Source organism: Arachis duranensis, chromosome 8, assembly GCF_000817695.3.
Source record: "Arachis duranensis cultivar V14167 chromosome 8, aradu.V14167.gnm2.J7QH, whole genome shotgun sequence".
Classification (NCBI taxonomy): domain Eukaryota; kingdom Viridiplantae; phylum Streptophyta; class Magnoliopsida; order Fabales; family Fabaceae; genus Arachis; species Arachis duranensis.
In genome coordinates, this window is record NC_029779.3 from 46,762,393 (window position 1) to 46,773,185 (window position 10,793).

Here is a 10,793-nt window from a genome sequence, read left to right on the forward strand (position 1 = left end):
AGTTTAATTTTAAAATAAATATCAGTTATCAATAAATCAATTAAAATTAAAAATTAATATAATATCAATACATTGGTTAAAGTGATTTTGTTTTATAATGATTAACTGATTAAAAATAATAAAACAATTTTTTTAAAGAAAATATATCTTTTTAAACGAGTAATTCCATAGGTTTAATTTTATATTTATATGAAACATTTTTAAATTTCAATAAGAATATCACATGAATTAACAAGATGAATTCCCTCTGAAGACTATATCATATATATTGTGCTGATATTACAATCTATAATATAATTATTAAATTACATACTTAGTGCACCATATATATGATATGATATAGAAGAATATGTTTGAGAGAATGTTCCAGCGAGGTGGTATTAAAATCTTGCATGATGTTGAAAGAATATATATAGAAGCGTGATGAGTCTGCAATAAAAGAATGATGAGTGTGGAATGCAACCCTGCAAATGGTGTGATGAGGTCGGTGAAGATATGCTTTAATTGTACCCTTTGTACTCTTTCTTTCTTTCATACTTTATTATAATTCCGTCACCATCTTTTCTTTCATTTTCTCAATTAATGTCGTCCCAATTGGCGCACTTCCACTTCAAATTAATATGTCAAGATTTGAAGAATAATGTTTGTTTTGAACCCTCAAGATTCGTGAATACTATAAAATAAAATAAAAATCTAAGGCCAGCAATATTTATGTTTTTTAATTAGTATTTAATCATCAAAATAAAAATAAATAATTTTCTACTATTAAATATAATCTCACACTATTAAAAATATTATTGATGACTAATTGATAGTTACAAAATATCAAAATTGCTGTCCTAACATTCCTCGCATAATAATATATAAACGATGATTGTATGACCTATAGTTTGCTCTGGAATAATCAGCCCGTACATGTACATGTGTTAAAATGATTTCGATCAAAGCAATAAGTTACATTTTACCAAAAAAAAAGAAAAAAGAATAAGTTAGATTTTATAGTACCATACAATCTTATAAAGGAGAAATCGGCAAATCTCATCACTTTTGAAAAGTAGCAGTTGTTTTAAGTAAGAGATTAGGATTATCTCTCGTAATCGGGAAACATGAATGTATAAGATTGAGATGTGAAGTTTTTTTTTTTTTATTAGTATTTCCGCATTAGTAAAAGTGTATCGGCAAAAATGATATTTAAGTCAGTAGTAATCTAAAAAATATAAGAATTAAGGATAAATAATATATCAAATGGTAATAAAATATTTGTACAATGTATATAATTAATAGACTATTTATTTAGCTCAATACGAGTTAAAAATAAAAATTACTCAAAAAATAATAAATTTAAAAATTTTTATTCAGTTATTTTACATCAAATTTTAAATTCATCAATTTCAAATTTTAAATTTTTAAAAAATCCAGTTAATTATTTTAAAAAAATAACCATCTAAAATTCTCCAATAATACTTCTTTCTTTTTCAACCAACGATCACCCCACTTTCATCAATAATCATTCCATTTCACCGTGGCTACTTGGTTTACCACTCACCCTTAATAAAAATAATCATCCACTTAAGGATAAAAATAATCATCTGCATATCTAATGAATTGAACATCTAACATACATATTTTAATTATATATAACTAAGCTCAATCCAATCAAAATAATCATCTACATAAAAATAAAATAACTATCCGCATACCTACTAAAATGACCATCCTAAATTGACTATTAAAATAGAAGAAGATGAATAAACAGAAGAAACTATTATTGTGGTGAAACATAATTTTGAAGGACTAGTGATGACAAAAGCGGCACCGTTGTGAAGTATAGGGCGCAAATCATGAAAGAAGCTAACCGTGTTTGGATAGAAGAAGAGCATGGTGGTATCATCGGTGAGAAGAGGCTTGAAGGAATGGGAGAAAGCGAAACCGGTTCGAAAGAGAGGCACGAAAGCAATGGCAGCAACGTTAGGCTAAGTGTCGGAGGGCAAGGCGCATCGGGCAGTGGGAGGATGCGGCAACCTCGGTATGGCCGGCAAAAAATTCAGTAATGCGAGGTGAGAACTGGAGAAGACGACGGTGAATTTTGGATTAGAAATAACTGTATATAGTGTAAATGAATTTAAATACTAATCCTAATTTTAAAATTTTAAAATTTAAAATTAAATAATTAATTAATAATCTAATTTTTAATTTTAATTTTACCTTTTTTTAATTTATTGGACACATTGTACACAATTAATATTAGTTCCAATACTTTCTCTAAATTTTTGTATGTATAGTATTTAAAAGAAGAAATTTATAAAAAATCCGAATAAATTTGTACGGAATATACATAATATCCCATTTGAATATGATCCAGATTATGTTTTATATGAGTTGATAAATATTTTTAGATTTATTATAACTTTAGATCCAATAATATGAGAGTTGGATCGTAATAAAATAATTTCATGCTAGCTTAGCTAGATTCATTTTTTATAATAATGCTTTTAAATTAGACTCTATAAGGATAATAAGATGTGGATTTAAAAAACTTCACATAAGTAATAACATTAAAACAAAAAGAGGCCTGTTACACATACAAGTCTTACAAATTACTATACATACGAGTTTTTTAATGTATTATTCAGATTCCAAAGCGCTACACTCACCATGTATTATGAACGACTCTTCCTCTTCCTCTTCTTCTTCTTCCTCTTCCTCCATGTATTTTTTCGTTATTCTTTTCGCCTTTTCATTAGTTGTTTTACTTGCGTTTATCACTGGTATTCTTGCTTCGTTTTTTTCGATTTTCATTGTTTCTGAAATCAAGCTTTGAAATCATTTTGAATATAATGAAATTTCAGAAATACACCCAAACGATTACAGAAAATACACCCAAACAGTTACAGAAATTCACCCAAACGATTATAGAAATACACCCAAAGAATTACAGAAATACACCCAAAGGATTACAAAACTACACCCAAAGGATTTAAGAAATACACCCAAAATTCGTTGAAGTACACCTTATGCAGAACTCTTTCTCTTTTTCCTCCTTATCTTCTGCTGCTTCTTCTTTTTCAAAAATAATTTCAGAGCTTGATATCAAAAAATAATGAAAGTCGAGGAAAGAAAACAGAGAAAAAAGTACGTAAATGAAGAAGGAGAAAGAGAAGGCTTTTAAAAAAAAAGAAGAAGAAGAAGAAGAGGAAGAGGAAGAAGAACGTGCAGCAAAAAGAAGAAGATGCAGTGAAATTGTGCAGTAACAGTTGAAGAAAGAGAAAGAGAAGACAAGAAACGAAAGAAAAAAAGAAGAAGAGGAAGAAGAACGTGCAGTAACGGTTCAAGCGTGTTAATATAATGACTTGTAAAGACTTGTATAAAAAAATGCTTGTATGTAGAGAATTTCTCAAACAAAAAATATAAATATATAGAGTGTAAGATCAAAAGAAATATTAATATGGATAAATAGTATGGTAAAAAGAGTATCATCCAATTAGGTGTAAAGTGAAGATTGTTCGTTTTACAATTAAAAAAAAAAATATCATCTATAATACACGTTGTTTTTAAAAATTTAAAAATAAAATATACTTTTTTTTCTAATATTTGTAATATTGTTAACTTTTAAGAATGATTTTGACACAAATTAAATATGTTAGCTAGAGACGAAATTGAATACAACTGAATGTTAAGAATATTTTTTAAAAAATTGCAAATGTTTGAAAAAATATGGAAGAAAATATTATATAATAAGTAAAATAAAAGAAAATATAAATTATAGTATTCATCAATTAGGTAAGTCAAAATCAAGAAGTACTGTGGAATATATACATATACGAATGCGACAAAACAATTTAAAACTTAAAGGTAATTTTGCATTACAATTAAATCAATCATGTTGTATGGAGTGGTGTGTTGTACAGAAGTAAATAATAAATATGGACATAGACAAATACTAAGAGGTAAAAAAAAAAAAAAATCCCTGCATATGAGGTAATCATACAAGATTTATGTTAACGGATGATTTCACTACATATATATGATTATAGAAAGTGTATACAAAAAATTAGAATAAAATTTATTAATCTCTAAATTTGTTATTATTTTTTAAAAGATTTTAGAAGTGCATACAAAAAATTAGAACAAATTTTGACAATAGACTTTTTATTCATTTTTTAAAAATTTTGATCATCCATAAAAAAAAATATTTGACAATCTACTATACATACGCTTCTAGAAAACCAAGTTCGTCCACGTGTTGTATTATTGGATTCGGTTAATTGTGTTGTTCATTATTATTCCCTTGAAAAGAACTCAACAAAATTAAAGGATGTATTCATATTTCAAAATTAAAGTGGACTAAAATTCAAGTCTTGTTTGAATTCCTCTAATTCGAACGAAACTGAGTAATTAATAATCACACTTTTGATGCTCCTAATCAGAGTCTTTTATGTATCTCACTATAGAAGAAGATAATTAAAGGCAAAAGTTGAAAGCAATAGAAAGTGATATTACTATTATTACAATACTTCATGCTTAGTGATTAGTCGCATCATAAAGAGAATGAATGAATGTTGAGATACATATCATCACATGAGTTCCCTTATGTGTAGGCTTTAATTAAATTATTAATTTAAAACCATAGTATGTGGCATGACTTTTAGAAGGGCTAGCCTTTATTCACTGTCTTTCAGTTATAATGCTATATCTATGCTGCTCAAAAAGCAAGACATGATATGTTCAAAATTCTAGCCCAGTACAAATCCTATATTTATTTTTATCATATAAATTGTTAATTTTTATTAGAGTAACTTTTTATATCGTGGGATAGAAATTTATATATTAAATATCATATATTGATAAAGTTTTAAGTTAACAAAAAAAATATTTGATATATTTTTATGGATAATTAATAATTTTTTTGAACAACATGAATAATAGGCCTTAAAATTAGTTCAATTTAAGTAAAACACACTACATTTCAAATTATTCACGTAGTGAATTGAACATCTGATATATACATTGTTCACATTGTTTAATATTTTCATTGTCTATCTATATTTTTTCATTTTTTATAGATCAAAATTGGCGGTAATAAAAAAGTTTATATGTAAAAAATATGACTTGTTAGAATAATATACTCTTATTAGTATTCAATTTTTACAAAAATTGATAAAAATTAATTTTATAAAAAATGTGAGTGGTGTAATTTGATTAAATTGGTATATGTCATTTGTTCTAAGTCCAAAATTTCATATTCTACTTGACACTAAACTTATGTGTGATTGGCAAGTTTATTGTTTATAAGTAATCTTAAATTCCAATCCTAATTTTTTTTTTCCAAGAGAAAGAAATTAAGGAAAGAAAAACTTTGTACAAGAGGTGGCTACAATTTCTAAATTAGTCATTATTAGATCTATCTAATGACACGAAAAAGAAAATAAAAATCATGCATTCCAAGCCATTCAACATAGAAAATGTCATGTGTAGTGGATATGTTGGGTGTTCTCATTTTGAGATTTTTTTTAGCAATATGAGATAGATTGATAAGTTTTGCTAGATAATTTTATTTATTTTATCTTAAACGATCTTCTGTTTGTACAATTATTATTTTCTTACGATCTATTGTATAATACTTATTTTATACTTTTATTCGCTTTAAATGTTGAGTTTTTGTCCATTTAGTTATATAAAAAATATCAGTAACCAACAATTTTTAACCAAGAAAATAGTCAACAGTTCACAATAAAGAGAAAAAATATATAAAATTAAAAATAATTAATCATTCAAAACTCAAATAAAAAATTTAGAATTTAATATTTAAAATTTAGATACTAACATTAGAATTTAGTATTTAGAGTTTAGAATTTATAATTTAATATTTAGAGTTTAAGATTTAGTCTTTAGAATTTAGAATTTAGAATATAACATTTAGAATTTAGAGTAAACAGTGAGAGCTTGCGTGCGGTAAATGGTAGATAAATTTGAGGTATTAAAAAAAATGGAAAAAAATGTAAAAAAGTGATTTTAAAAAGAATGTGAATAATGAATATTATTGATTTTTTTTTGTATTATTGGTTTATATTAATTGATTTTTCGTTGATTACGTAAGCATAGTTAGTAAAAGAAACTCTATCTTATTTCTCTTTCTAAACATAATTTTAGATATATATTGACACTAAACTTATGAAATGGTAAGAAAGTTTATCCGTTACTAATAATAATCTTAAATTCTAATCTAATTTAGTTTTAATAAAAAAAAAAACTCAAAGAGATAGCTACAATAATGTCTAAATTAATCATTAGGTCTATCCAATGACAAGAAAAATAATGAGCATGCTTTCCAAACCATTCAACATTAGAAAATGAAATGTGATTGTGGAAATCATGATTGGAACCATGCTTAACATAATTTTAATTTTCTTCCATATATCATGTATGATTATTGAAGTCAAAGTAAGGCTTAAGTCGTTTTTTTATATAAATAATATAATTCATAAATAATTATTATATACACGTAGGATTTTGTTTGATGGACGCAAATAACCTTTCTAGTTAAGGAAGTATATATATATATATAGCAATGAAGTGCTAAGCGTGGTGATTTAAAACTTAAAAGTCAGAAATATTATTATTAAAGTGATTGTTATATTATCTTAGAGGAGAGGCACACATACATACACAAGTGTCATTGTCAAAAAAAGATTATTGGATTTTAGAAGATTATATTTGATCAAAAAGCAAATATATAGGCCCCCATATTATATAACTAGGTAGTTAGTCTTCTTAAAATTGCTTTTTGCTGTTATGTATATAAGTTGCAATGATGTTATTCATGTTTTATGGTAATGGAAAATGAATGAATGAGTGATCATGTATCATTGGTCGGCAAGGTGGTGCCGCACTTTTGCTAATAACATTTCTGTACCCTTTTTTTTTTTTTTCCTTCTATTAGTTATTAAGTAGGTTTGGTTGAATTTTCTATTTCTTTTAGTTTTTACAAATATATTGGTTATATTTTCCGATTTTAAAATATTACTTTACATAAATAGTATCAATTATATTTGATAAAATAAAAATAAAAATAAAAATAAAATTATATCAAATAAACACAAATTTTAACAATAATTGATGACAATTTTCAGATTCCTTAGCATTGTCTTTTTTTTCTTTTTTTTCTGTTTTTTTATAAATAGTCTTGGAAAATTTAGTGATGAGTAATACTATATATTTAAGTTTTTTTATAAATTAAATGTAATCAAATTAAATAATAAGACTTTGAATAATATTAATAATAACTAATTTTTGTTATGTTAGATCAATTTAATTATATTTGATTTAAAAAAAATTTAGATCTATAGTATTATTCTTCAGCCAATTGCAAATTGTCTTTGCAACATTTGATTTTGCCAAATGTACAACTCCGATTTTATGATATCGTTTGTGATTGTACCATGATCTTTTCTTCCTTTGGCACCAAGCAGTAGTTGTAGTTGCACATATTCAGCCACGTTCATGACTGATACTTATTTTCATTCTTTATTGGTTATGATATTATAATACTTTTGCCTTGGGTTGACCATACTTTCTTTCTATGTATGCTTTAATTTGATCTGTTTTTTTAAGGTGAATTAGATAACTCCTAATTCTAGCTACCTCAAATGGATTGGACGACTTTTAATTCTAGGTACAACACACATTCATACACTTCTCAAAAATTTATCAATTTTTTTTATCAATTGCAGTTAGTATGAATTAAACTCGAAATCTTTGAAATGGAAAGAGAACAGAACGCCGTGTGAGTTAAGGCTCATTGGCAATTTGATCTGTTCTATATTGCTTTGCTGTTTAATTTTGGGCTCCTATGATTTTTTTATTTGGGTCCACATCAATTAAACACACATATTAAACTACATTTGTTAATTTTACCTCTAAATTCAACAAATTAAATTACTATTCAACCAATAAACTTGGATTAGTCAAATAGTCAGTTTACTCATTCATTTAAACTAGTATTGAAGAATTTGAGTCTCATCTTATGCATATAGCAACTTATTAATCAGCGCAAATCTTTAAATAGAGCTCAAATTTGAGATAAATTAGTTTTTGAGCGCAACTTAGCATTTTAGTGCTTCTCAATATTTAATCACTTCTATATATATATATATATATATATATATATATAACTTGAAGTATCTTAAGCAGAGTTGACTCACTTATAAAGTCAACTACTCTTTGAACCTCCAATGGTGTCTAGTACTAAGGCCCTTGAATTTCATTTTCAATTATTCTTGCTATATTTTCCACATGATAATGATGAAGCATGATCATTATAGCGGCAATATGAGCGGCATGGATTTCCTTAAGTTCTGTATGTGTTCAATTAAATTTGTCAAAAGAAGAAGAATTCATGAGTTCTTAATAAACTTCACTTGAATTATTTGATTTAATAAGGTTGACAATAATTCAGTCGTTGCATGTCCATAATGTATAGTTACTTATTGACTACCTTTTCTTCTTCTTTATTGAGATCAACCATCTTATTATGTCGATTAGATATTTTAAAACATATCTTTGACAAAAATTAAATTACTTGTTCCAACTTCAAATATTAATATCATAGAGCAGCCACTACCAACAGGGTTCGTTTGCATATGCCGTACCATTAAGTAAAACCATACAAGTTTCTTTTTTTTTCAAAAACAAATAAAATTAAAATAGTTATTGCCATCACTGATTGTCCTAAAATAAAAATGGATACATATGTGTTCGTCCTTGACTTTATATTATTTGTGGTTCAAAACAAAAAAACACCAAATACTTGTGCTAAAAACTAACTTTGATGTCCGAATTCTGTCTCGTACATACAGTAAATTTTTAAATAAAATTTAAATTTGTGACGGATTAGTCCTTACCCTTTTAGATTGAAGATACCGTGAAAAAAAAATACTTGTGCTAGATTTCACATAAATGGGACCCGCAAATTCAAAAAACACTCCAAATTTGTGATGCTAAACGATGAATTCAGAACAAAATGAAATTATCTTAAATCTTGGTTCTAAAGTCTAAACTATGATTGTGGCACAAAATAAAATAGTCCTCATAAATCTTTAGGTTTTAAACTTTCTTTTATTTATACAAAAATATTATTGTTTTTTAATATTGTAACTTTATTTATGTGTTACTAGCTAGTTATTATTATCAGAAAACTGTAAATTATTGATGAATTTTTTATTATCGACGGATTTCATCCGTCAATAAAAACTTCGTAGGTAACATTTTGTCGATGAATTTTATTTGGTGTCGGTGATTTATTGATGAATTTTCCTTCCTTATCAATATTTTTTTTTCAGTAGCTAGATTAATTAAGAATTTGGCTAAAGTTATAGAATTTTTCGACGAAATTTTTGCCAGTAATTTACTCGTCAATTGTTATAAATTTTAGTATTTAAAAATTTGTTAATAGTCAATTGTTAATTTTTTATTTCAAAAAATTATCCACGTATTAGCACTGCTTCTTTTATCACTGTTGTCATTTTTAAAATATTTTTACTGAAGTTACCGAAGAATCTTTTAACAACTATTATCTATTTTGTTACAATAATATTGACTAAAAATGAGGAATTTTGATTAAATTCATAGTCAAATTTTTTTACAATAACCTAGAAAAAAGTTAGATTTATTTTGGATTTAAAAACCATATAAAATAACAAATTGTTAGAGATATAATAGTTAATCTTTTTTTTTTCTATAAGATTAAACTTTTGAAATAAATAATTTTATGATACAAATCCACCCAAACCCGGGTAAATGCAATATAGTTAGGAAAAAATTATTTCTATATGTAGAGAATTTATTAGTGTGAGATATTTTTTCATTGAGTTAATTTTTGGGATTATAAAATAAGTTAGATCTACTCAATACTAATCCTAAGATACTATATAATAATTTATGAGTAAAATATTTAAATTTGTCCCTAAAAATTTTTTGTTTTTCAAATTAGTTTTCGAAAAAAATTTTAATCGAATTTGTCGTCCTTAAAAAATTTTAAGTTAATTATATTAGTTTTTTGGTCACTTCCATTATTTATTGGTTCAAAATTTACTAATGTAACACGTTAAGTGACACTACAATAACCGCAGCTGACAATTTTAATTGATTGTTAAGATAATAAATTTATAAAATTAGATCAAATTAATTCAAAATTAAGGGGCAGCCAATTAAGACTGTTATATGTGTATTGTGATGTTATTTAATGTGTTATATAGCAAATTCTAATGCCATTAACAACAAAAGTCAAGGACTGTTATTATCAACTTAAAATTTTTTAAGGACGAATTTGATTAAAAAATCTTTCAAAAATTAATTTAAAGAATTAATAATTTTTTAGGAATGAATTTGACTATTTACTTAATAATTTATGTATCTCTTTTTAATTAAAAATGGTGTTTGGCCAAGAACACCTTATTAGATGAGAAAAAATATTAGTTACAAGATGTAAATGACAATGCTGAAGTTGAATATTGAAATTCAAACCACAAGAAAATAGCCAAAACCAAAGGAATGTATGTAATTATGTATGGAAGAAGATTGTTGAGGATAGAAATAACTCTAAATTCAATTTAAGGTGTGATCATATTATTTGATTATCCTAAACACACTAAAACCTTTTATTATTTCAATACCAATATTAAGTTAATATTAATACTGTACTATTTAATTATCCATCCTAGTAACCATAATATAACAAGAGAATTCGGAAAAAAATTAGATGATGAAGAGAGAATATTTAATGGGTTATAACGATA